Raw genomic sequence first — 26,630 nt, 5'->3', positions numbered from 1 at the left:
CTGGTAATGTTTTCATGATGCGATAGACCACAACTACTTTTTTTTTTTTTTAATATATTTTACTTAATGAATTAAGCAAGCACATACTGGTAGGCACATCTTTTGCCTGATGGCTATTGTAGAATGTGGTGTTTGGTGAGTATTTAAAGATCCATTGAGTTATTAAAAGAGGAAGCTGCCATTACCACGAGATATATTGATGCTTTATTGTGGATTACTGCCAACCAGTTAATGGCTACATAAATTAAAACAAAACAAAGCAAGCAAATACTTCACTGTTTGCTTTGTGATTCAGTACTGGACAAAGTAAAGCTGTTGAATTTTCTTAGTCCCTGTCTAAGGAATTAAAACAACAAGAATAAAATGAATAAGCAAACAAACAGCAGAATCAGACCTATAAATACAGAGAAAAAGCTGGTGGTTGTCAGAGGAAAGGGGGATGGGGGAATGGGCAAAGTGGGTGAGGGGAAGTGGAAGATACTGGCTTCTAGTTATGCAACAGATAAGTCATGGGAAATTAAGGGGGCAGCATAGGGAATATAGTCAATGGTATCGTAATAGTGCTGTATGGAGACAGATGGTGGCCATACTCATGGTGAGCCTAGCATAACAGCATTGTGGAATCGCTATGTTGTATGCCTGAAACCAATGTCCACTATACCCCCCCCCAAAAAAAAAGACAAGACAGGCCTCAAATACATAGTGTTTAAATGAAGTTTTCCATGAGGCAGAAACTAGGGATTGAATCCATTATAAAATAGCAAAAGGAAACTTGAGATTTGTAGAGTTAGATAAGATCTCCTCAAAAGAACACCTACCTCACCCATAGGTCAGAACAAACTTCCTGGTGAAGGAGCATGTATGTGTAGGGGTTTGGGGTATAGACAGGGGAATGCTGCCCATGCAGGAGTGAGCAGTAGTAGTTTCAAAGCTACATGGAAGAGAGGTAGAGAAGCTTTGGTGAGCGCTGGACTAGGAGAGCTGCCCATAAAGCAGGTGATGGTGAATGATTTCTAGAGCCATGAGAGGGTTGTCAGGATGAGCGGGAGGTTGATACGTGGTCTCAAGCTGAGGTGGATGGTTGAGTGGGTAGAAGTTAAAAAAAAACAACAACAACAAAAAAAACCAAGGATTATTTGGGAAAATTTTGAGAAAAGTGTGAGGCTTTTGATCTGAATGTGAAATGCCCTAGTAAGCAAGCAGATGAACTGTAACCTTGTGTTTTTAATGGAAATTAAGATACGGTCTGACAAGAATGATGGCATACTTATGGGAAAGGATGTGGGAAATAGAGACCATTCCAGGAAAATAAAAATTAAAATAGGCCATATAGTCACTATCACCATAAAGCCCCTTGGTAAATAAAAGGGGGGAGAAATGATCTTTGCTCAGATACTCTGACCCAAGAATCTTCTTGAAGTACAAAAGAGGAAAAGTGACTTGCTTAAAAGTCCAAGAAGTATTTGGTTGGCCAGATTAGTATGGGACCCATATGTCCTCTTGGACTGGATCTTTCCAAGATATGTGGCTTGTCCTGACTTGAGGAATAATGAGAAAGTGTGAGAGATACAAAACAAAGATTTGGGAGGTGGAAAGCCTCACATAATGGTGGGATGTTGGAAGCCGACTTTTTCATGGGGGTTTAATGGCTCAGGTGTGGGAATACCAAAAGCACGTCAGAGAGGCAAACCAGAATTATTGTCCTATAGGCTGACTGAGCAGTGAACCAGGCAAAATAGAATGTGAAAATAATATTCGAGTTGTCAATTGTAGAGTGTAAGGTTTCTTTCAACGCGATGGCCCTGACAGTAGGTGACAAAACTTCCAAGAAACGAGTGAGCAGATGACCTCTATTACGAAGAAGGTGTCAACCTCAGTTGACAACATGGGAGAACTGAGAGATGATGTAGTATCTGGAAATAGACCAATCAAGTTCATCTTGGGGGGTGGGGAATAAAAGGAAGACTGAAGAAAACAACCAACTAGAAAAAAAAAATACATTGTAAACTGGGAAATGCAGTTATTCTAGAAGATGAGTTCCATGAAGGCACATATTTTTTTGTAAGCTCTGTTCACTGCTGTGTCCTCAAACTTCAGATTAGTGCCAGACACATGGGAGGAATCCAGTGTTTGTTGAATGTTTGGATGATAAGCACATCCCTCTGATACTTTTCTCCCCCAACCTTTGCATATGAATTGGTGCTCACACTGAATTAAAAGATCCCTGTTAAAAATACTTTTTATTTAAGTTGAAAGAATTCCCTTTACAAACTCAAGAGCCCCCTGCAGCTCTAAGAATGACTTGAAGGACATCTCTTCCTCTTAAATCAGTGTGGTCAACTAGGGGCATTGAATGGTAATGGGTAGAGACCACTATGATGATACTTAGATTCCATTTGCTTGGGGACGTGAATCATGAACTTGCCATGTGTCCACACAACTGACAATGCAAAGGTGTTATTTTGTGGTGTGTGTATGTACATGTATGTGTACCACAGGATGTTTACATTCAGAGGCAAATCAAGGAGGTAAAACCAATTGTGGTTTATTTTTGCCCTTTATTTTATTCACCCTCTCCTGATGATTTCCCACAGTTCATTCCTCTCCTTGTCTACTTTTTGATCCTTACTATGCCAAAACAAAACAAGAATTTTTGTTTGACAACGTTTTGTTTTGTTTGTTTTTAATCATTTTCAGTCTACTTGGCTACCTTGTTAGAACTCCAGAAGAAAATGTTTCCCAGCATTCAAACCCAGGAAAAACCAACTTTTGAGAGGTGGACACTATGGGAATATAGGGGAAAAGATCCTTCTAGATATGACATATATGCTAATATTGTATGTGAATAATAATTATTGCTGTCATAGCAGAGATTGTACTCACTAAATAGTTCATGAGCTTCCTTTTTTTTTTTTTTTTCTGGTCTCCTGAAACTAGAGTGAAGCCATGGGACTAGTTCTGGCCACTGAACAGAAATGTGATGCGTTACTCTGGGGCAGAGGTCGTTAAAAGCCAGCGTGATGCTTTGTCTCTCCTTTTTGCTGCTTCAGCAACCCTGAAGGCCACATGTTGAGACATGAAGGTGGCATCACAAGATGGCAGGGTTAAGGGTCCCTGAGTCTTGGATGGGGGTGGTCCCCCATTGACCTGCTTCAGATTTTATGTGAGCAAGGAATAACCCTTTATTGTATTAGGCCACTGGGATTTCATTGCTTGTTGCACTAGCTAAGCTAAATTATCCTGCCTAATAAAGTTTTATATAAGGTTTTAGTGAACTGAACCACTTTATAGTGGTGGAAAGGAGGCCCACCAGAGGAGTGAATCATAAAGATCTCCTTAGGTGGGTGGGGCTGATAATCGGAGCCTCAGTAGGTGAGATCTTTCATTATGTAAATCACTTAAATACAGGGGATTGAATTGTGAGAAGAAAACAGCAGCTGAGGTCCCTGTCCTTCCCAGAGGATTCTGGGAGGATTAACCTGGACTTTTAACATTTGGGGGAATAGGAAAGAATATTCCGGGAGTAAGGGGAATGTTCTTTGCTTGTTTGGTTTTGCTTTTGCATTGCTTGTATTTTTCTTAAACTTTAACAAAAATGTTAAACAAGAAGGAGTTTAATTCAGAAATCCTTAATGCTATCAGTGACCATCAAAAGGAGAGCACCCCAGTGTGATGGTGAGGCAGAGAGAGCTGAGTCTGGGATCGCTGCCAGTCTGTTTTTCTCCACCCTGCCTTTGTTTGCTAGATATGCCTACACAGCAGTCACATTCAGACTCCAGAGGTGACTTAAAAGCAGCTACAACCACTTAGAAACTGGCCACCTTCTTCCCTGTGCTGGCTTTGTCCCAGGACATGAACTTTGGGCAAGCTGTTCTTTTGCACGTGATCTGTAGGACCTTTAGCCTTCTAAAGTACTGCAAGCTTATCTTGTGCCTCCAGCTCTGAGCAGCCCTTCCTAGTGAGCCCCCAAGGGACCCAACCAACTATAGCCTAGGTCTGACCCCTGTGAACAGGTATGTGGGAGGAGAAGGGGGAAGGGAGGTAAATTTGGCACCTCCTAGAGAATTATTTGTCCCCAGAACCTTCTGTTTTGTATTTTGTTTCAACAAGAAGGTGGGGGCAAATTAGTCTGTATTCTAATTCTTGGTCTGAAGTTTTTAAAAATTGTGGCATCGATACATGCACTTGACACACCATGACCATTAATGCCCTTTTGTGCATTAATGCTTTTTGTGTTCTGGGTATATGTGAGGAGCCGGCCATCTACACCATTTTGGAGAGGTGTCATTTCTTCATACTCTTGAGCATCTGTTGATTAGCAACTGGCAGGTTCTAGCATCCTCCCTGTCAACTTGATCTACAAAGCACCCATTGGGTGCTTGCCCTGAAATAAGCAGTTCAGTGACTACATCCATGAACACTCTTTGAGGGCAGTGTTTTGTTATCATTGATTTCCATCATGGAGCAGTACCTTGCATACAGAGAGACCTCAATGAATGTCTCTCGCACTGGATTTCAGGTAGTGCTGCTGTGTGAGAGTTGGAATAATTATTTGTAGCTTGGCCCTGTGTATTGTCAACTCTCGATATTGGGTTAGGACCAGTGTCCCGGGATCACTTTTTAATAAGTCTCCTAAAGACACTGCTGCAGACACCTGTTTTAGGAACCAGTGAGTTGGGTTATGGACCCTTGAAAGTATGCTGGAATAGCAGAACATCAGCCTTGAGGAACAGATGCCTGGGGTCTAGGCCTGGCTCCGCTGTGACATTTCACCTCTCTGGGTATTGCTTTATTCATGTAGCTCTAAAGGTGTGCTACTAAATGCCTGCAAAGTTTCCTCCCAGCTCTACAATTTGAATTCTTTTATTCATATCTGCATTTTCCCAGGAGTGCAGTTTGGGTGTTGTGTATGAAGACTGATAAGGAGAAAGGGACATCTTCTGTGACAGACAACATGAACGCTCCCTGGCCTTGACTTGGCCCTCACGATACAGGCTGAGAGCAGTAAATGCCTGTCCTCAATACCACCACTGACAAATAGCTTCCTGAAGTTTATTTCCAAGCCAGGTTTCCCTTCTCTGTTGTTTCCTGCCCTGACTTCTACAAGGCCATTTGTCCTAGATTATCCTCAAGTGCAGTACAGACCTCTGCGGAAAATAAGATGGCCTCTCTCTACAGCCTTCCTGTTTGTTTTTCTCCTGCAAACTCAGGCTGGAAAAAGAAACCAAGGATTATGCATATGTATCTTAGTATTTCTTTCAAGCTTCATGGCCCAGGGTCTGGAGGTTGAGTTGCGATGCTTTGATCACCCATTCTGGCATTAATACTTACTTCCATTCTGTTCTCTCTCTCCCTCTTTTTCCCCCCACCTCTTCCCTTGCTTCTGGAGTTAGGCCCTTCTCTTCAATGTCTGCATCTCATTCCTTTTGTTATCATTATAGCAGGGCACGCATTTGAATGTTGAGCAACAGCCATTTCATTTATCAGGCAGCTAGCCCCCTTGTGGGTCCTTCTGGTTTATCTGATGTGTTGCACTTGAAAAGACCCTCCATCTAATCTTCTAAGGTAATTTCCTTTGTACTGTAAAAGACATTTGCCTGCTTTTGAGATTCATTTCACTTAATTTTGAAGTTATTCCAGGGTTTAGTTTTAATGCATTCAAAACTTAGAACATAGTCCTTTTCTTTCTCTCTCTTTGATTAGTTTAAGAATTCATTTTCATTTTTTTATAATAATTATTCCTACTGTACATATTGCTTCCACAAGCTCGAGACTCATGATTGTATTTTACCTTTCCTTATTTTGTTTTGGTGTTTTGTTTCTTTCTCATCCATTGCATTTCATTTGGGTATTTACCTGCATGAGTCTGTATCACATCATTGAAAATCAGCTTCTTTTCTCTTCACAGAGGATTTTTATGATGCTCATTATTAAAAGACGCCACTGCTAATGATGGTTTTTTTGTACCAGAAAAAAATTTCTTGAATTTGTGCATATGGAGAAAATTTGAACCGAGCACAGACTATTCTGACACCCAACCCAAGACAATCATGTGTGGCTATTAAGCAACACTGAAAGAAGAACAATAGTAAAAACTAAAAACTAGCTACATCCAGAGTCTCCTGTACAAGAAACTTAATGCTGCGTTATTATTCTGCACGTTCTAGTTATTATTCTGCGCATTCTACCAAATACTCATTAATCAACACTCAGTGGTTGCATCTGGATACACAGTACAACTTACAAAAAATTACAAAAATCCTGCCATGTCTTGAATGCTTGCAAGTAATCACACAGACAAAAGTAATGAACCACTTCAATTGAGTTTCTATTTCTATTTTCATTATCAAAACCAGTGACTTAAGTTGGAAGATACTCTTTGAACATGATCGTCGGTACATGCAAGTAAATATTCATAAAGAATTTTTAATTCCATGCTAGGGAACTGTCATCACGAATGAAGATGGATAAAAGGCCTCCTATTAATCAATAGATTATTTCATTTTAAGAAACTGCAGGCAGATATAATCTTGCTCTTACCAGTGCTCTTCCTTTCCATTGCCCTTAGATATTGACACATCTTAGGTATTCAGAAGCTATCGTGAAAGAAGATAAGAATCCAGACTAATCAAATACAGTTGGGTTGGCTACTTCAAAAAAGTGTTTTGACTTTTTATTTTGCTTATTTCATTATGTGACAAACCTATGTGAGCCCCCTTGAGATAGTCAACACAGTGACCTTAGCTTAAATGTTACCATACTGACTTTGGTTCTTTCAAACTGGTGACCAAAATGACTTGGAAGTGGACTTCAACAGTCCATAGGTTAGAAGCATGCCATACAACAGCTCTTTTTCCTTCAGTAGCTCTTATGGAAGTAAGCGACTTGTTATCATAAGGCTGTAACCTTATACTCTAATATTATGATAAAGACATGTAAGCGGACTTGGCTTTTGTGATTTCTTCTAAGATTCATATTTCAAAACCCTGTGTTCCACCAACCCGCATGCTTGGTACAAAAGTTACTTGTTCATAAAGGAACCAAATTTCAAGCAGAAGACCATGTTTTACCTACAGGCATATATCCATCTCTGGAAGGAGAAATCAACACTGAGTTCTGATCCTTAATTTCGGTTTTATTTTAAATGTTTTTGAATCTCAGATCTGAAGCTGATGGTATTGAAATGTGTTAATAACATTAAACATTCTATGCTTTTTGATCAAGTGTGAGGTATCCGAGGAAGCAAAAAGTCAAGTACAACATTCTTTAACCTGCTTTTAATTAGATCATTAGGGATTTAAGGCTCGATTGGTTGAATTACACTGCAGTTCCTCACTCTTAGCTATTGAGTTTATTTAAATTACATTTCAAACTAGTCATTATAGAAGAAGGTTTTAGAAAATTTTCTGGGCGAAATAAAGGACAACTCTTTGTAGAGCATGATGTCTTTTTAGACTAAAGAGACTTAAAGAAATGTCATTTGTCTTTGGAGCTCAGAAATAGGAAGGTAGTTTATAGAAACATCTTCAGTCCTGGTTTGCTTCATTTTGTGTCTCATCATACTGTTTGCTTTGAGGGGCTTTGAAGAACATTTATTCCTGCCTTTTGATGGTGTGGACACACGCAGAAGTACTAAGTCTACTGTGCTTCACATGGGGCAGAAAGTCACCTGGAATTTTGAATAAATTATTTAACCTTTGAGAGGCCTTTGATTCTTTATGAAGGTAAAGAATTACCTTTATCAGAAAGGAAGTGCAAAGAAATTAAAATCAGTAATTGCTGGGGCGCCTGGGTGGCTCAGTCGGTTAAGCGTCCGACTTCAGCTCAGGTCACAATCTCGCGGTCCATGAGTTCGAGCCCCGCATCAGGCTCTGGGCTGATGGCTCAGAGCCTGGAGCCTGCTTCTGATTCTGTGTCTCCCTCTCTCTCTGCCCCTCTCCTGTTCATGCTCTGTCTCTCTCTGTCTCAAAAATAAATAAACGTTTAAAAAAATTTTTAAAAATCAGTAATTGCTGTTCTCTAAGTATCTGATTCCAGGGGAAAAGTGTCAATCCTAGGACTGCGGAGCCATCCATTAACAATATATGCATTAAAATTTGGGGAATCCATTGCTCTGTCCTTTGGGTGACACTACTGACCTATCTCTACCATGTGGTTCTAATGATGATCCCCTGATAACTACTATCTTTTTGAGTTAGCAATGAAATGCTAGAAATCGATTCAAGATCATTTTAGTTTCCATTTATTGTGTTGTGTTTCAGTAAGAAATTAGTGATTTAGATGTAGTATATTAAACACATAGTCTTTACTGATGGCGGATTTTCCTATATTTGTTCTTAAATGTATGTGATTGCACTATTATAACATGATTCTTCCAAGGAATAGGGAAACAAAAGTCGTAAGTAGCAATACACACTAAAATTAAAAAACAAAACAAAACACTAAACTAAAAAAAAAATGAAACTAAACAAAAGAGCCCTGAGGCATTTTAGAATATCTAGAAGAAAGGCTTTGTTTTATCAGAAGAGTTGTCAATGAGATTAAGAAGTCACTATAATTTGAGAATTACTTTGTTTAGGAATTACAGGCATCTGATCTTTTTTTTTTTCTTTGGAGTTCCTGAAGTATCTTAAAGAGATTCCTTAGTAGAGAAAGATGAAGACAAAGTATTTGTCATTGTTCAATTCTGGTTGGTATGGTAAAACAAAAATAAATATTTTTGAGGGCCTACTGTATGTAAGGGTCTGTTCTAGCTTGTGGGATACATCAGTAATTAGAAGACACAGATCTCTGTTCCAGGGCTTACATTCTGGCAGGGGTGGAACAAGAAATATATAATAAGCCTTATAACTAAGTGAATTCTATAGAAGACTAGCAGGTGGTAGGAGCTGTGAGAGAAAAACAGAATAAGATAAAGGAAGTTGGGAAAGGTTGCCACTTATCAGGAGTAGTTAGCATGGTCCTTATTGAAAAGATAGCCTTTGAAATTAAAAACAGGGAAGTTGCAGACATCATTGGGGTGCCTGGCTGACTCAGTTGAGCATCCGACTTCGGCTCAGGTCATGATCTCGCAGTCTGTGGTTTCAAGCCCTGTGTAGGGCTCTGTGCTGACAGTTCATGGCCTGGAACCTGCTTCAGATTCTTCTGTTTCCCTCTCTCTCTGCCTCTTCCCCACTTGCGTGTGCGTGTTCGTTCTCTCTCTCTCTCTCTCTCTCTCTCTCTCTCTGTCTGTCTCAATAAAAAATGTAGATGTTGTTAGGAAAATTTTACTTTATCCTTCAAGTTTCTTCTAGCTGGTCTAAGAATGATATTGACTTGAAACAAATTAATGGGGGAGGGGGGAACCAAACACTTCACACATACGGAGGCCCAGTAATAGAGTTGGAACCCAAAGAAATGGCCAAGGCATGCACCTTTAACACATCTTAAAGAAACATAAATCTGTAAGGAATTGATGGAACAAAGAAATCTTATGTTTAGGAGCTTCAAATAGTAAGGAAAAATAGCAATATTTATATTGGCTTCTTTGGACCTGAATTCCCTATTTCTGACCCTAAGGATGTCTCTATTTCCTGGTTTAGGGAGGGTACTTTTGACATGGGAGTTTTATTTCCAACTTTCTGGAGACAGAGGAGTCTCAGAGTGTTCTTCTCCCACTGGTTGTTTCTTAAGTAACTTTAATTTAAAAAAAATCAATATGCTTACCTCGGGCCCCTATAATATCAAATAAGAACATTGTAGGCAGAAGGAAAAGCCCAAGCACACCCTCTACAGTGGAAGAAACCACTGGGATTGTACAAGAATGCATGTATATTTGACAAGGAAAATATATGGGAATGAGGAGTCATGTGAGGGTTCTGATCAAAGCATGAAATGATGTGACTTACACTTCCAAGCCATCACTCTGGTTTCCATCACGAGCCCAAGGAGAAAATAGTTGTGAGGCTAGTAAATTATTTGTACCCGCAAGATATTGTGTTTGCTTTGATCATTCTAGTAGCAGTGGCTGTATTAACGAACAGGTCTAATTTGAATATATCCTGGAAGGAGAGCCACCAGGATTTCTGGATAAGTTGAATTTAGGATGTGAGAAAAGTCTGTCAACAATGACTCCAGTCTTCTTGATCTGGCTTCCTATAATGATAAAGTTGCCCTTAACTAAGGTTGAAGAGAATTTGGTTAGAATGAGTAAAGGGTAGGGATTGTGTGTAGTTGAAGATGACAGTTAAGACTCCTAAGTGGAGAGATGCCAAGTCGAGATGTGGAGTTGAGTTGCATCTGAACATCTGTCATTGGTGAACTAAGTGAGAAACTGAGAAGGTAATAGGTCTTTTTGCAAAGGGTCTCTGTGCTACACACTCTTCGTTAATTCTGTGGATGAAATAATCATTGGTCAAACCAACTGACTTTATTTGCTTTTTAGCATGTAAAGCTGTGCACATACTTTATCCAGCAAACATTTCCTACCAGAGGAAATACTTGACCTTTAACATTGAATAAAGTGCTCACATCCCACCCAACGGGCAGAGGATTAGAGCACAGAAGGCAGAAAGGTGATATCATTCCTGTTCTTATCAGTGCTGAGGCAGTGTGTATTTGCTCTTAGTAGTGCAATTAGTGAGTGGATAACAACCACACACACACACAAAAAAATAAGTAAAACCAAACCTCATCATATACAATGGATTTGTATTGGCTCTCTAACCCCCATATACCTATCATTTGATGACATATTTCTCTAGCATAAATACCCAACGAATAAATACTCTTCATTGAGAGTACTTTCTTGTCCACCACTGGGTTCAGGTGTAAGGGTTATTCTTATACAAAGTTTAATACTGAAAAAGGGTTAAAACAACAGATATGTAAATCTCAAACTGCTCACAATCTCATGATCTCCTCAAGTCAGTGGTTTCATTAAAAAAATGTTACTTTCTAATTATGGTCTATAGGCATATGTGATGTTTGGATGTTATGCGAATATGGGTAGAACTTGATATTTAAAATTTTTCACTTAGCTTTATAAGATGCTGGATGCTTTATGTTCATTTGGGTTTTGGTTTTTGTCTTTTTTTGTTTGGTTTGGTTTTAAATATCCCATTCCAACACCCATGAATTTTCTAGGTAACCAATGTGAACAACCTGATGGTTAGTCCACTGCACCTTTGTGTGTGGTGTTTGTTATATATTAAAGAGCACATCAAAAGAATTTTCTGAAAAATTAGATTTAAATGTGATAGAAATACCCCCAGAGTATACATAATGTGTGTCCTTTTAGGATCTTAACACATTTCTCTGTAGCTAGACTGAATAGTGAGTATCTCTCCAGGACTACAGATACAGGTGTGATCGTTCTTTTTAAGATCTACACAATATTCTTTATTAATTTATCATGACTTTTAGTTTTTCCTCTACTGATGGACAATCAAGATGGTTTTACCTTTTTCTAACGTCATTTTATACTGACGTTTTTGTACTGCTCACTAAGCACCTTATGCGGTGTGTGGCATAGACTAACCACACAGTAAATGCTAGCTATTATTGACAGATTTGGCATGGTAAGTGCCAAAATTGGAGACCATTTCTCTCTGTCTCCTAAGCCTGTACTCCAACATGGTTGCTAGAACTCCCCCCATCCCCCCACAACTTCCCCCTTCTCTTTCTCCTCCTCACTCTCCATTCCTCCTTCGGTAACAGCTAGAATGCTTCTGAGTCTTAAGCTCCTCTTTGAATTTGAGACCAATGTCTGACCTTATGATGGATATTTCCATATATATAATATTTCACTCTAAACTTTTGATTTGAAACACAAATTTGAGTTGTTCCTCCAGTGCTAGTTCTCCCCTAAATTAAAAGATAATTGTATCAATATTACCAATATTCCTTTACTCATTTGTGCCTACAACTCACCATCCTGTACCCTTTTAATGCCTTCACCTCCACATCCAGTTAATCACAATAATATGTGGATTGGATTCCTCCTTAGTCCCTCAGATACCTTTTTTTCCCCATTTATCCTCATTTTTTCCTAATTAAAATACTTATGACCTCAAACCTAATGACATGCTTCTGTCTGTATCCTGTCAAATATATCCTACTGTATACCAAATTAAGATGTTAGAACATGCTTTATGCATATCATTTTCTATCTAAAGCCAAAATTCACCTTTTAATCTACAGATTGGAAGTCACCAAATCATGGCATTTTTTGGGGAAGAGACATTACACTAGAACAAGGCATCTCTTCTGTGGAATTCAACATGGCCATGGTCTTTAAGTGGTGGTTTGGGTACATCTGACAGTGTGATCTTCACTTCTTCCCAAGGGAGATGTTTAAGTCTTAGATCACTTAGATTTTGAGTATGTTCTTCCCAAACTTGTGTTAAACATTCTATCCACAGATTTTTCTTAATTTTTCATTTTGAAATACGAGAATAAGTCTCATTTCTGTGAAATATAATTTTCAAGTCCATGCAGAGTACTACTGTATCATGGATCCCATTCTTGGATGCAACTTCTGACTTTTATGTTGCTAATATAACAAACTTTCTAGTTCCTTGCCATTCGTGGTCAGCCCATTATGAATGTAGTAAAAATCCTCTTAAAATATAGACTTGAGCATTGAAAACAGTTGTCTAATTGAGAAAGAATTCATTAATTCACCAGTATCTGTTTGAATACTGTTAAAAAATTTGAGTAAATTTTAAAGATCTTATTGGCTTTATTCAAAGAATTATGAATCAGGCAGCATCCAATCTAGCAGATAGAAAGGAGCTCTAAGAAGCTGTACAAAATGAAAGATGTGAGTTAGTAGGCAGAAGGGAGTATGAACAAAGAAATTACACTAGACAAAAAAGCTGGTTGGCTATTTCAAGGTCACATTCCCTTAGGGGATAATAGGGATCTATCAGAGAGATTACCTAACTCATGCTGATTAGGTGATTATTTTATTTATTTATTTATTTATTTATTTATTTATTTATTTATTTATTTATTTATTTATTTTTAAGGAGGCTCCACGCCCAGCACAGGGCCCATGGGGGCTTGAACTGAAGACCCTTGAGGTCAAGAGTCATATGCTTAATGAACTGAGCCGCCCAGGCATCCCTGAAAAGGTGGTTCTTGATTGACTGGGAGATGCCATTTCTGGGAGAACCAAAACTAAGTCTCAGTTTCATGGCGTGGTGCTTATCGTAGTGACTCTATTTTGAGCCTGGTGTCTTGTATTTAATGGTACTTACCTTGTACAGATTCGGTATGTCAAATGAATAAAGAAACACAAGTACTAACCTTCTGAAACTTAGGAGAGACCACAAATATAGATGTTAAATCTAAAAATGGATATAGTTTGCAAAGTAACTACAATTGTCATTAAAGAGATCCTTCCAGGGGCGCCTGGGTGGCTCAGTCGGTTGAGCGTCCGACTTCAGCTCAGGTCATGATCTCGCAATTTGTGAGTTCAAGCCCCACGTCGGGCTCTGTGCTGACAGCTCGAAACCTGGAGCCTGCTTCGGATTCTATGTCTGCTTCTCTCTCTGCCCCTCCTCCACTTATGCTCTGTCTCTCTCCATCAAAAATAAGTAAAATATTTTTTAAAAATTAAAAAGAGATCCTTCTAGTTTTAGTTTCGTGAAGAGATTCTTTAGTTTCATGTGTGCTGTTCAGTCCCACATGAAATAGGAGTGAGACTTCTCAGCAGGAGTTTTAGATCTTGGTGGACAGGCCTCCACATTTTAGATCCAACTGTTAGCAGCACAAGGTGATACATATATCTCTAATCATTAGCTATGTAAGTTAGAGAAGATTCCTTCTTGCTAATTCAGAATGACTTCTCACCACCAACTATTAGAGTTGTCTACTGATGGTGGTGAATGGGAACAGAATTTGTCACCCAAAAATATGCCTCTTTGGCATAAGATTCTTTTAGGCTGATCATTTTTTTAACAAACAGCTCAGAAAATGGAAAAGTTACCTTTTTGTAAGAGACATTTATGCTTAAAAGGGAAATCTCCATTTGTGAGGGTGTTTCCTTCTCTGTACCAGGAAGGGAAGGACGACTTAAATCTCTATAAGCTCTGATCTATGTAGAAGACAATAACATAAATCTGTATAACAACCTTACTCCTGTTTAGTGTGTTTTTCCTGGTAACCTCCCATAACTGTGTCGCCCCCCCCCCCCACTTCCAATATCTTTGTGTCTTTAGCTAAAGATGTTGTTTATGGGCGTAGCTTGGGCCATTTTGGAGAGTTGCTCAGTTTTCCTGAGTCTCTCCCATATGTATAGGAGCTCTACACGTTGTTAAACTTGTGTTTGTTTTTTTTCTCCTGTTAATCTTTTTATTACAAGGGTGTCTTAGTCAAGAACTTGAAACAGTAGAGCAAGTTATTCTTCTTCCCCCACAGTGGCCAGGTTGGATGAATTTATGTATCTGCTAAGTTTACTGGCCATAGATGATTCAAGATACGTAATTGGTATTCATCATCAGTTACCAATGGGGCGTATGTGAGAGGTAGGTTGGTCACATTCTGTACTGCCACCAGACTAGTCTCCCTGAAGCACAGATTGATTTGGGTCACTCATAAGGGTGGTTTACATGGAGCAGAATTTGGCTGGAAAGGTGGAAACTTATCGAAGAACTGGAGAATTTTAATTTGTTTCATGTCTTTGTAGCAATATGATTCTTCCTCCAGTGTTGAACTCCCTCTCAGAGTGATCCAAGAATTTATTTTTCTCCATTATTATAAGAGACAGTTGTTAAGACACAAAACTAAGGGTTTTTCTTTACCCACCCCCCCAACCTAGAAGATCCTAGAAGATACTGATTCAAAAACACCACTCATAGGAGCCATGGTTGAATTAATCAATTAGTGTAGGATGAGACATAGGAACAGAAACAAACATTTTAATTATTTTCTTCTTTAGGCAGTCAGACTGTTTTTCTGACATCTGAGGCTCAAAGTGTAGTGAACACAGGGTTGCTGCGAGTAGAGATTCAGACTGGTTATTTGTGCTGCATCCAAATGTGGGGAGAGTGGGAGGGTTTTGTGAACACTGGGCCAATCGATCGGCTGCCTCTAGAGACCTGGCTTCAGTTCACAATATAATAATATCTAGATAATGACCCTTAAGGGAAAGCTGAGTTCCTTTATCTTTGCCTGTAATAAATTACGCATATTTATATTTAATCACCAAGACATCAATGTCAAGTTCCTTGTCAAAAACCTGCTGGGGGTCGGGGGGGGAAGGAAAGAAAAAAAAAAAAAAAAGGATATCCCTGGCAACCACCACAGAACCTTTCTACTCCAATTTTGTGTGAACCTTACCAAAGAGCCAAAGTTTGGTGTGGCTTCTGCTCATTGTCTAGGCTTCCCCTGGGCCATCCAGCATACTCTTTAAGCCAGAATCTCTGGTCAGTCCTCTTTTCCTAACTCTCCCTCAGTCTGCCATCAGAAAGGTGTGGTTTTTTGTTTTGTTTTATCAGAAAGTTTTATCACTTATGCATCAACATCTATTTCTATTCCCATCATTTTCTCCATCCTCACTACCAGTTTCTTGTGTTGGGCACCATTTCATGGCTCGTGTCACTGAAACAGCCTCCGGACTGATCTCCCAGCACTCACTCTGGCACATTGAAGGGCATTCTTCACCTGGAAGAGTGATCTTCTTAGAAGTAACTTGGGAGGCACCGCTCCCCTGCTTAGACTTTCTGGTGGCTTCCTGCTGACTTTGCAGTGAAATTAATACCACATTCTTCAGGGGCCTCCAAGGGCTCCCCTCATGCTCTGTGGCTCTTCTTAGGTCATTCTTCTTCCTTCTCACTTTGGTTGTCCAGTGCCTGGAATACACTGATCTCTGTCCTGCCTCAGGACCAGAGCGGTCTTTTCTCTGCTTTGAATATCCTTCCCTAACTGTGCATAACAGTTTCCCTCTGCAGTATTTTGCAGGTCTCAGATAGAGGCCACCATTTCAGAGAGGTGGTTCTGATCAGCCTATTTAAAATAGGTCCTTACAATACTTTTGACCCTATTCGCCTCTATCTTGTTTGTTTCCTTCAGGTAATACATCACAAACTAATTAATTTTTTATCTACTTTTGTTTTAGTCTTTCTCCCGTGATAGAATATATATTTCATGAGATAAGGGACCATGCCAGTCTTGTTCGTTGTTGTTTTCCCAAGCAGCCAGCTTGGTGTGTGAGCACTGTTAGTGCCCAATAAATAAATATTTATTGGTAATCATTACCACTGAAGTAGTCTTTCTATGCCCTTACCTGTAGGTTGGAGCCAGAGATGAGACTGAATTTAATGGTATGCCCCTATAAGAAAGCAGGGCTCTGTGGTGCAATCCTAGTACAGTTTCTTTTTTTTTTTTTTTAATATTTTTAAAAGTTTATTGATGTTTAAGAGAGAGGGAGACAGAGCATGAGCAGGGGAGGGACAGAGAGAGAGGTTACACAGAATCCAAAGGAGACTCCAGGCTTGGAGCTTTCAGCACAGAACCTGACACAGGGCTTAAATTCTTGAACTGCGAGATCATGACTGGAGCTGAAGTCGGATGCTTAACCGATGGAGCCACCCAGGTGCCCCCCAGTACAGTTTCTTATGCAGATGTCACATGCTGCATGTTCAGCCACAGTCTGCTTGGTGGATAGGTGGTGCCAGTATGGCATGATTTGTGCAAGGATCATCCCAGTACTCGTAACGGTTTTCCTTGACTTAATTGATACGGGTTCTAGCATTCCAAAAACAAAAATGTATCAAGATACTATGTGTGTTTCACCATGCCAAGTTCTTTGCCTCCTTTATAACCACCCTTTGGGAATGGTATTATTATCACCATCTTCGTGGAGAAGGTGAGGCTGACAGAGGTTGGATAGTTTGCCCAGTGTTGATGTAGCCAGCAGATCCTGGATTATAATCGGCCATTCTGATGCCAGTTCTCGCTATCTTAATGCTAATACATACATTTGGTATAAATAAAGGGCCTCCCCTTTTGTTGTATATTATTACTATTTTTTAATTTTTTTTTTAATTTTTTTTTCCAATGTTTATTTATTTTTGGGACAGAGAGAGACAGAGCATGAACGGGGGAGGGGCAGAGAGAGAGGGAGACACAGAATCGGAAACAGGCTCCAGGCTCTGAGCCATCAGCCCAGAGCCTGACGCGGGGCTCGAACTCCCGGACCGCGAGATCGTGACCTGGCTGAAGTCGGACGCTTAACCGACTGCGCCACCCAGGCGCCCCTATTTTTTAATTTTTTTAAGTTTATTTATGAGACAGAGAGCCAGCATGAATGGGGGAGGGACAAGGGGAGAGAGAGAGAAAGACACACACAGAATCCAAAGCAGGCTCCAGGCTCTGAGTCATTACAGAGCCCAGCTCAGGGCTCAAACTCACAAACCATGAGATCATGACCTGAGCTGAAGTTGGACATTTAACTGACTGAGTCACCCAGGTGCCCTAAGAACCTACCCTTCTAAATTGTTTTATTTTCGCTGAGGCAGGGGTGTTCTGGTAGTAACATTCTCAGTCACCACACAATATTTCAATAATTTCATTGGTTCACTCTCCTCTGTGACAGAGAAATACATTGAGAAGAGACAAACCCTGGGAATTCCTGGGTGGCTCAGTTGGTTAAGCGTCCAACTTCAGCTCCGGTTATGATCTCACGGTTCATGAGTTCAAGACCCATGTCAGGCTCTCATGCAGAGCCTGCTTTGGATCCTCAGTCTCCCTTTGTCTCTGCCCTTCCCCCTGCTTGCTTGCATGCTCTCTTTCTCCCTCAAAAATAAACATTTAAGATTAAAAACAAAAACAAAAACAAAAACAAAAACAAAAAACAAAAACAAAAAAACCTGAGAAGGTGAATGCAGAGAAAGCAGGCTAGGTGGGAAGGTAGGTAATGCCGTGATGGGTAAAATCTCCTACGATCTATTTTACTGTCAGCCTTAATGTTCATTTTGGTGGTTATGAACTTAACAGTAATAGTTGTCCCTGTATCCCTAGGACAGAACCAATATTTGTTTCCGGAATACCTTCAAAATGAGTTTACTGAGAGATGGACAAGATAGCTGGTATATGTTTTCCTTAAATTTAGTACTATTTTCGGAATTGAGTGAAATAAGCCTTCTGGTGTATCATATGTAGGTGTGTGCTACACACGGTGACTTTATACGGAGAGCTTCTCATTTAATCTCCATAACATAAGGTAGGTAACTGTTACTCCATTATAGAGTGATGCAGTCAGATTCACATAAAAATTTAGGCAATTGGATATTCCAGAGCATACGTTAATATCCAGCAAGGTAACCTGCTTGCCCTGCTGCTTTGTGGTGCTCCCCATGAAAATACCGCTGATCTCCTCAGTAGCACTGTGGTGGGGCCAGTGAAAAACGACAAAGGTGTTGAAGACCCACACTTTGCTTGCCTATCCTTGTTCGCCCTTTTACTAGCAGTGAGACCCTGACACAGTTGTACTTCTGCGGTGGCTGAGGCTTCTGATGATATAGTGGAGATCATCCGAATCTAAGAGCGGTTCTAAGAACCAAATGAAATAGCATGTGTAAAACCACGGTACGCCAAGGGGAGGTGATCAAACGGTGTTTCCTCACCATGGTCTCCACTGTTGGCATTGATATCTCAGGTAGGAGTTGCTCACGGCCTCCCCCGGCTCTGGTCCTTCCTGCTGCTGCTGTCCCTCATGCCTTTCTGCAGCTTGGGGATCGCACGGGGGACCAGCTGACTATTTCTCAATGCTTCAAATGTCATTCTGCTGCTTTTTCTAGGCAGTAATTTACCTTTGACAGTGATGGATTATTATTCAGCTTTGATTCATAGCAGGGTTGCCTTATAAGGACGGAGTGGCATATCAATGAGGAGTGCTGCTGTTTTAAATATGGGAAATATTTTCAGTAATTTCCTAATTAGCATGAGTAGATAGAAAAGCCATTTGCTGAGCTCGGTGAGGAGCACGTTCTAAGTCCTGTATGCATACATGTGGTTCAAATTCCTCTGCGGTGGGGATTCATCCAGCAGACACTGTCTAATGGGATCCATCCCCTAAATACATAACCTAGTGCCCGGGTTGAGGACAGTGAGCTACAGGTTCCATCCAGGTACAGGTGCTGACTGTGAGTGTGGCCCAAAGAGACATGTGAAATCTTTGTCTGAGTGTCTCTTTTTGATAAATGTGAAAATGGTCTTTGACCTTTCCTACTCCATGGGAAACTTACAAGGATTCGACTCTGAAAAAAATCTGAACTTAGAGTCAAAGTATAACATTATTCACTTGGTTTTAGTTTAATCATCGTTAACTGGCTTTGGTCTCATGCAGCAAACCAGTCATAGAATGTGTGTGATGTGTCGTGAGGGAATCGGGTGAGAAAATCTAATTAAATAATATGTCTATCTTTAAAGTAGAAAAAAAAATGCAAAAACTAGGGGAAACAAAAAGAAACCCAACCCCGTACTTCAGTGAATTCAGTGTCATTATTCATATACAAGTATCACACATTGCCAATTTGTCCAGGAAGAGGGTGCCCAGAGTGTTGTCCTTCTATCGAAGGAAGAATCCTTATCTTCTAATGTATCCTGTGACTGCACAGTTTAGGGAACCAAGGCCAAGAGATGTGGAGTGACTTTCCCTGGATCATACAACTGACTGTTCATAAGGTTGGATCCTGAGTCTTAAGACTCCCAGCACAGGACTCCTGCTTACAACTGGACAGTGGCAGAATCCTAGTCATACTGTCCAACCTCAGGTCATAATGTCATAACTGAGATTTAGGAGATGATTTTTATTATGCTTAATGCCTTAAGCGATTTTGGTCCAGTTACTCCTCTTATCAGAAGGTAAACATTTTCAGAGTCTGTGGAACCTCGCCATTGCTGCCCCTCTTGTAGCGGACTGCTGCACGACATCCGATGCGTATACCTTTTGAAACTAAAATGGTACCTGGCATCATGAGTAATTTTATGTGTCAATGTGGCTGGACAATGGTGCCCAGATACTTGGTCAAACATTATTCTTGATATTTCAGTGAAGGTGTTTGTTTTTTGGAATGTGATTAACATTTATTTATTTGTTTTTAATTTTTGAAGTTTATTTATTTTGAGAGAGTGAGCAAGAGTGAGCAAGAGTGAGCATGCATGAGCTGGTGAGAGGCAGAGAGAAGGAGACAGAATTCCAAGCAGGCTCCATGCCATCAGCACAGAGCTCGAACTCACAAATTGTGAGATCATGACCTGAACCAAAATCAAGAGGCAGACCTCAACCTGATTGTGTCACCCAGGGGCTCCTGGGGTTAACATTTAAACTGATGGACTTGGAGTAAAGCAGATTAACCACTGTAATGTGGATGGACCTCATCAAATCAGTTGAAGGCATTCATTAAACTAAGCCTGTTCCCCAAGCAAGGAAGAATTCTGCCAGTAGATGGCCTTTAAACTCAAACTCTTCCCTGAGTCTCCAGTCTGCTGGCCATCCCTGCACATTTTGGATTTACCACACCTCCACAAACATGGGAGCCAATGATAAATCTCTCAATCCTACTTCTCTCTTTGCATATAGTGTCATACCTCATGAAACTTAGCAGAGACCATATTATTTTTTTTTATGTGTGGCCACAGGGACATTTTTTTAAATTTATTTTTTATTTTTTAAAATTTACATCCAAATTAGTTAGCATATAGTGCAACAGTGATTTCGGGAGTAGATTCCTTAATGCCCCTTACCCATTTAGCCCATCCCCCCTCCCACACCCCCTCCAGTAACCCTCTGTTTGTTCTCCATATTTATGAGTCTCTTCTGTTTTGTCCCCCTCCCTGTTTTCATATTCTTTTTGCTTCCCGTCCCTTATGTTCATCTGTTTTGTCTCTTAAAGTCCTCATACGAGTGAAGTCATATGATTTTTGTCTTTCTCTAATTTCACTTAGCATAATACCCTCCAGTTCCATCCACGTAGTTGCAAATGGCAAGATTTCATTCTTTTTGATTGCCAAGTAATACTCCATTGTATATATACACCACATCTTTATCCATTCATCCATCAATGGACATTTGGGTTCTTTCCATACTTTGGCTATTGTTGATAGTGCTGCTATAAACATGGGGGTGCATGTGTTCCTTTGAAATAGCACACCTGTATCCCGTGGATAAATGCCTAGTAGTGCAATTGCTGTGTCGTAGGGTAGTTCTATTTTTAGTTTTTTGAGGAACCTCCATACTGTTTTCCAGAGTGGCTGCATCAGCTTGCATTCCCACCAACAGTGCAAAAGAAATCCTCTTTCTTTGCATCCTCACCAACATCTGTTGTTGCCTGAGTTGTTAATGTTAGCCATTCTGACAGGTGTGAGGTGGTATCTCAGTGTGGTTTTGATTTGTATTTCCCTGATGCTGAGTGATGTTGAGCATTTTTTCATGTGTTGGTTGGCCATCTGGATATCTTCTTTGGAGAAGTGTCTATTCATGTCTTTTTCCCATTTCTTCACTGGATTATTTGTTTTGTGGGTGTAGAGTTTGATAAGTTCTTTATAGATTTTGGATATTAACCCTTTATCTGATATGACATTTGCAAATATCTTCTCCCATTCTGTCGTTTGCCTTTTTTGCTGATTGTTTCCTTCGCTGTGCAGAAGCTTTTTATTTTGATGAGATCCCAGTAGTTCATTTTTGGTTTTGTTTCCCTTGCCTCCGGAGACGTGTTGAGTAAGAAGTTGATGCGGCCAAGATCAAAGGGGTTTTTGCCTGCTTTCTTCTTGAGGATTTTGATGGCTTCTTGTTGTACATTGAGGTCTTTCATCCATTTTGAGATTATTTTTGTGTATGGTGTAAGCAAGTGGCAGAGACCACATTATTCTTTCTCCAGTTGATCCCTGATTAATATAGATGTTAGTATTGGGAAGTCGTTGTTGCTGTAACAAATACCTAAAAATGTGGACATGGCTTTGGAACCAGGTAATGGGCAGAGGCTGGAAGATTCTTGAGGTACTTGTTAGAAAAGACCTAGATTGCCTTGGAGACCTGGTTGGTAGAAATTCAGATGTTAAAGGTTTTGTGGTAGATAGAATTTGTAAGTAATGAAGTTGGATGTTTCGTTGAGTGAATTTCTAAGCAAAATGTTGAAGGTGTAGCTGGGTTTTAGCTTTTTGCTTAGAGTAAAATGCCAATGGAGAGAGATAAATTAAAGGAGTTGTTAAAAAGAAACCAGAACTGGAACATTTATAAAATTCTCAGCCTATCCACGTTGTAAAAAAAATGAGAAAGCTTTTCTGGAGAGAACTGCAAAGGTGGGCAATCATTTAATAAAGAGATTTAGGGTGTGACTCATGGATCCAGTCAGCCGTGTCAGCAGAAGACAGGAATAGAGATGGGGTTATACCAGCAGAAACACTGCCAGTTTGGAATAAAGGGAAAGAAATAGGATGAAATGAAAGCAGACTGTCCGATATCTGGGCTTCTATGGGATGGAACAGTAGAGTTGTCTGGCAGTGCCCATGCCTTGTCCTTCAAGGAAAGGGAAGAATGACCCAGAAGGAAATTGAGAGATTGACAAAGCTGCCATTGCCACCCGGGGCTCAGAGGGCACAGGTTTGGGAGTCAAGATCGTCTCTGCCTTGGTTTCAGAAGGCAGGTCACCTCCTAGGTCTCACTGGGACAGCTTGCTACTCAGGACCACAGGGGCTGCACTGCCAACCCATGGGAAGGCAAGGGCCATCACCGTCAAGGGTGCAGAGGACAAAGCATCAAACCAAAGTGGATTATTCTTGAGCCTCAGAGTCAAATGGACTTTGCCCTGCTAGGTTTCAGACTCGCTTGAGACCCATGATTCTTTTCTCCTTTCCTGTTTTTCTCTTTTGAAAGGAGACTGTCTACCTGATGCCTGTCCCACTCACCACTGTGTTTTGGAAGCATATACTGTGTCCAATTTCACAGTTCACAGCTGGAGGGGAATCTTTCCTCAAAATAAATCATACCTCAAGTCACACCTGTGCGTGATTTACATAAGATCTGGGACTTTCTGTTGATGCTGGTTTAAACTTTGGGAATTATTGGGAAGGAGGGCGAGTGTGTTTTGTGTGTGACAAGGACATGGATTTTGGGGGGCCAGAAGATGGAGTATTATGAGCTGAACCGTGTCCCCCCACATTTCATATGTTGAAGCCCAAGAGCCCAGTACCTCAGAATGTGACTGTGTTTAGTGATAGGACTTTTGGAGAGGTGATTAAGTTAAAATGATGCCATTAGGTTGGGCCCTAATCCAACCTGAGTAGTGTCATCATAAGAGGAAGTTTGGCACACAAAGACATTGGGGATGACAACACACAGAGAGAAAGGCCATGTGAGGACACAGTGAGAAGGTGGCCATCTGCGAGCCAGGGAGTGTCTCAGGATAAGACAAAGTTGTCCATACCTTGATCTTAGACATAGAGTCTTCACACCTGCAAGGAATTAAATTTCTGTTCTTTAAGCCACGTACTCTGCGATACTTTGTTATGGCAGTCTTTTTTTTTTTAATTTTTTAAGTTTATTTATTTATTTATTTTGAGAGAGAGTGTGTGTGCCAGTGGAATAGGGGCGGAGGGAAAGAGGATATAGAGAGAATCCCAAGCAGACTCCACACTGCCAGCACAGAGCCTGATGCAGGGCTCTATCTCATGAACTGTGAGATGATGACCTGAGCCAAAATCAGCAGTCTAATGCTTAACGGACTGAGCCACCCAGGGGCCCCTGTTATGGCAGTCTTAGAAAACAAATACACTTGGCAAACTTTTCTTGAGTATATCATTCTCAACTGTTCACTTGTTAAGGTCAGCTGTATCTGAGATTTCCTTCCATATACATGATGCTTTGGGTTAGTTATTGTAAAAGTTAAACATTGTAGCCCAGGGTATTCTACCTATTTTGCAATCCTGAGACACTGTCTGGTCTAGGTCCAACAAAAATTTATACTGAATCACAATTACATTCAGCTTTAATTGTATGCATATGTTGTTTGTTCATGTCGAAGATCATTTTTCAGTTTCCACAGTTAATAAAATATCGCCCATTTAAAAGCGAGAGCTAATCACTATTCATACACAAACTTTGACTTCACTTACATAAAGCCCCAGTGGGAAGGATACATTGTAAAGATAGCATATTTATTATAATATATTTTCTTCTTAAAATTGTGTTAGTTGTTATTTATAACCAGATCTTTCCTGATTTAGCAGTTCCATTTTCTCTCTTTTGGCAGCCATTAGAAACAGCAGTACAGAATTGCCTTACTTATTTGGCTTTATTGAGGATTTCAGAGGCTTGTGGAAGGGAAATGTCTAGATAACCAAAGTTGTCTTTTGTGTACCCAAACTGAAACAAACACCCTAATAATCTTGGATGGAGATGTCTTGAAGCACATTATATAATGCCTTCGCTTGGTACATCAGATAGAGTGGACCTGCGTTAAGTATTTTTGATTTAGGATTTTTGTTATGAACATTATTATTCTTCTGACCTCTGGGAGACAGGGGAGCTGAGGAGATACTAACGACTTTGGTGCTGGTTGTCATTTCACCAAATGGCTTCCGTTTCCTCTGTGCTTTGAGCTCTTGGGGATAGTTTTAGGATTTTTACTTTTTTATCAAAATCTTTCATAACTGTATCTGGTAGTTTCATTTTCTTCCTCTTCACACATTTGTCTATAGCATTCCTTCTCCCCATTCCTTATTTTCTTTTTTAAAAACCACTGCGTGCTTATATAATTGAACTGCCTACCGTTGTTTGCAAAAGTAAGCACAGACAGGCTGTGATTATAGGCCTAATTTATAGCACTTGAACTTCACAGTATTAACATTCATCTTTAAGAGATTACCAGTGCTTTCCATTTGCTTGTCTATGTTCAGGTAGTTGAGGCTGCTGAGCTGAGCTTTAGGGAAAGAAAGTATTTTTATAGCAGATAACATCAAGCAAGGACCTCTTCCAGAAAGTATCTCTTCCTGCTGTTTTAAGTTTTTGTGCAAGTGAAATGTAAATGCTTTGTTTTAGAGAACATATCATTCATTTACCATGCAGTAACTTTCACAACAAACATTAATGGAGTTCTGAAGATCTTGGCTTTTAAATGTGACTGTTAATGTGACAGACCTAAGTCTTTAAACAATAGGCCTACGTTTGATAAATTAGACTCCACTTGACTTACATCAGAGATGTCCTTATTTAAGGGTATCATAATACAAGAGCCTTACATTACGATGTACTTTAACTGATTTTTACAAACTAGATGTTTTAGATGCTTCGTTTCTGTAAATGAGGAACCCAAGCATTATTATCCGTGGTAGCTAGCAACATACTAAAAAACAGATCTCAAGAAGAGGGCAGCACTTGAGGAATTGTTTCCCTGTGGGAGGAGATCCACAACTCAAAATATTTTTTTTTTCTTTCAGCTTCTAGGAACTGTCTTTAGGGATTGAGAAAATGGTACTCTGTGACACATGTATCCTTTTGGTTTGATTTACTTTTCCTATCCCTTGCCATATGCTTCTGATATTGAAATGCATTTTCTTATTTACTCTCCGCTTGGACCTCGATCTGCCAGAAACTATCAACTACGGGTATTACTGTCATTTGTTTCCATAGGAATACTTAACTAGATCATGTGCTTTTGTGGTCTGCGTGTTTTTTGTCTTGGGGTGGAGGGGGTGTTTTCTGTTTTGTTTTGTTTTGTTTTGTTTTACTCTGTTCTTCTCTGTCTTAAGAGGACCAGTGCACCTTTGAACTTGGGTAGACCATGTTGCATGAGACATGCATCTGATAAACAATAATCACCTCATCTCAAATATTTAACTAGCTAATTGTCTTTCTTTTCTATTGCTTCCCGAATGCTGCACTTTTCTTCTTTGCGCTCTTTCCGAGAGTCTAAATGTGAGTCTGCATTTCTGGCCTTCATTTCCTTAAGCAAAGAATGAGCTTCAACTTGTGGTCAAATGAAACAGATAGCTGCATTATTCCTCAGTTTGCAGGGCTTACAGATTGATTTCTCCTCTCTTTCACCTGTTTTCTTTTTATCTTAACTATGACACGATGTGACTTAGACGAGATAACTCTGTCAGTGGGGAATGCGGCTACATCAGTGTGCAAAAGGCAGAGAACTGGAAGGTGTTTACCAGCATATTCATCCTGAATCGAGGAAATGATGGAGTTAGCCATCAGCGGTTGAGAACTTGGGTCTCAGAAGCCATCACATGCATTATGACACTAAACATCCCCTTGTATCTGTACTTTAATGTTATTAACAATTGAGATTTGCTTCAGTGAAGCCTGTGACAAAAACCAGTTGACTTTGTAGTTAAGCATCTGTTTCTAGTCTTGAAAATAGGCAGCCTGTTATCCATGTGGCTGAGAGGGAGTGTCAAGGTTGTATGTGTTTTTAAATGTTGTGTCACAGAGAGTCTGGAAGCCAATTGCCTTAAAACTCCATTGTGTTTCCTTATGTTGTTGGTCCTATGTTTATAAATACTAAATTTACTTTTCCAGTCGGCACATAATATAAAGGGAGCTTTGGGTTGTTTAGATCATGGAATTAAAAAAAAAAAAAAAGTGAACCATCAAAAAAATTCAAACCCAGAAATGGGATTAAAACAAAACAAACAGT

This window comes from Lynx canadensis, chromosome B1, assembly GCF_007474595.2.
Source record: "Lynx canadensis isolate LIC74 chromosome B1, mLynCan4.pri.v2, whole genome shotgun sequence".
Lineage (NCBI taxonomy): Eukaryota > Metazoa > Chordata > Mammalia > Carnivora > Felidae > Lynx > Lynx canadensis.
The sequence above is the reverse complement of the archived record's forward strand: the minus strand, read 5'-3'. Positions refer to the sequence as shown.